Source organism: Tupaia chinensis, unplaced genomic scaffold (assembly GCF_000334495.1).
Source record: "Tupaia chinensis unplaced genomic scaffold, TupChi_1.0 Scaffold000097_1, whole genome shotgun sequence".
In the NCBI taxonomy this organism is placed as follows: domain Eukaryota; kingdom Metazoa; phylum Chordata; class Mammalia; order Scandentia; family Tupaiidae; genus Tupaia; species Tupaia belangeri.
In genome coordinates, this window is record NW_006159559.1 from 4,233,272 (window position 1) to 4,235,492 (window position 2,221).

Consider the following 2,221-nt stretch of genomic DNA (forward strand, 5'->3'; position numbering starts at 1 on the left):
GGAATGCCTCTTGATCGATCTAGATATCAATGTCTATTTTGGTGGCGATTTTGTACATAGGGGTGGCTTTTTGCACTGTAGCTTTTACCAGAAGAAAGTCTTATTTTCTGCAACTAACAAGCCTTTGGGGCTCCAATAACTGGTGCAAGCCCTGGGGACCAGTCTGTCCTGCAACACCTGGTACCTGGTTGCATCTTTCACCACCTTGTTGGGTCTCTGCTTTGCTTCATTCAGGAGGTCTGTGATAATGTCATCTCTTGCTCTCAGTACGTTGAGCCTGTTCAATTCATCTAATTAGACAACTGAATTTTCTTCTCCTGTCCAATTTGCTTTTCTTCTCATTGTATTTAATAATCTTCAGTGTCTGAGTTTCTACAAAATGACCTTTCTTAATATTGAACTCTTCTGTAATCACGTCTATTTCTTCTGCTTTCACATTGGTTTCTTGTTCAATGAAAGCCATCACGTGCTTAGTCTGCTTTTTCAGATCAGCATCTCTAAGGGTCATGGCAAAGGTAATGCGAGGCTGGCGGGCAACTATCTCAAGTTTAGGGTTGAGGAGGGCAGCAGAAGGAGAGGAAAAAGAAAACTCCACATAGATTCTCCTTCTTTTACTTTATAACCTCTCTACAGGCACATTTTAAAACTTTTTAAAATTTACACAAAATTTACACATTTTAAAAAGTTTTAAAATTTACACAAAAATAGAACTCTAATAAACCTCTTGCATGCCTGTCAGCTACTATCAATTTTTAGCTCACAGAAATCTTAGTTCATCACTACGTTCATCTGTTTTCTCTCTCCACTGAACTATGTTTAAGGAATAGTTTAGATCAGTTCTCTATTGAACTAGGTAAAGGAATAGTGATGAATGTGCAAGACATACATTTCATCACTTTATGTAGAAGTATTTCAGAATGTAACTCAAAATGATAAGAACTTCTGAAAATTCATCATCCATTAGCATTATCACATCTGAAAAAAATTACTTAATATGGTCAAATGGTAATCTCATTTTATCATTCTTTACAAATCTTCTGTAACAGAGATACATCTCAACTATTTGGTACCTGAGATATAGATGACATAAAAAAGATACAGTAAATAAAAATTAAGTCTGAATTTTTTTTTGAATAACTTTTCAAATCGCCCTTGATTTTGTTTTTAAAATGTTTGTGCAATTTTGGCTTACTAGTATAGAACCCTTCCCAAAGCTTTGTATTTTTAAAAATTTTATATTTATTTATTAATTTTTTTAGAGAGATTTTCGCTAAAAGGTGCATGCACTTGCAGAAGAGACAGAGAGAAAGTATGAAATAATTCCCCAGTGAGGATGATCATGCTGCAATCCCTTTTGCTCCATTCTCCTCTTGGGATTTTGGGCACACATGCACACAGGCCCAACGTGAGTTTAAGCCACTGGGTTGGCACTCAAACTATAGTTGACTGTATTGAAGTCCACTGACATAACCATTATGGCATCTGCTAGTCCCTATATTTAATTATTTTATATATTTTTTTATAAAGCAAAAATGAACACTTTTTTTAATTTTTTTTTTTTTTCATTTTTCCCAACAGAGAACTTTTCATTGTTTTGTCAAATTTTTCTTCCCTCTGCTCCACCCACCCTTTTATGGAATCGTTGTGAATCCATGGAAATAGTCATATTTGATATGGTCTATGTGTTGAATCAGCATGGGTTTATTGGGCTTTCTAAAGATTATTCCTGTGTCCTTACATTTTAATATAATGTTTCATGTTTTTCTTATGCGTTTTCTTCTTTAACTCTAGAATTCACTATTTCTACAAAGAAAGTTTTATCTTAGTTGGACATAATATTGAGATCCCCAAATATCAGTGCTTGGGAAGCTTATTGCTACTGTTAGTCATGGTTTCTAGACACTTCCAGTATTCAGAACTAGAAATTTTTTTGAGAGAGAGGAAAAGTGAGAAAGCACCTCCCATAGGGTAGGACCATGCTACACTCCCTTCTCCATTTCTCCTTCCCTTTGAGATTTTGGGCATATATTTATATGCACCTGATATGTCTTTCAAGCTGCTGGATCCAGGAGTTAAATGTGCAGTCAGCCATTTAGGATCCAGCCACCTTAACCACTAGGCTACATGCTGACCTGGAAATAGATATTTTTTAAGAGATAACATATCTTGAATTTACACTTCTACTTATAATTCAACACGATTATGGTTTTCACTTTTTTTA

General features: G+C 35.0%; 1 pseudogene; it reads right to left on the bottom strand.

Annotated features, from left to right (window-relative positions):
* Positions 1–508, bottom strand: part of LOC102479231 (V-type proton ATPase subunit E 1-like) — a 944-nt pseudogene extending 436 nt beyond the window's left edge.
* Positions 509–2,221: the final 1,713 nt, after the last annotated feature.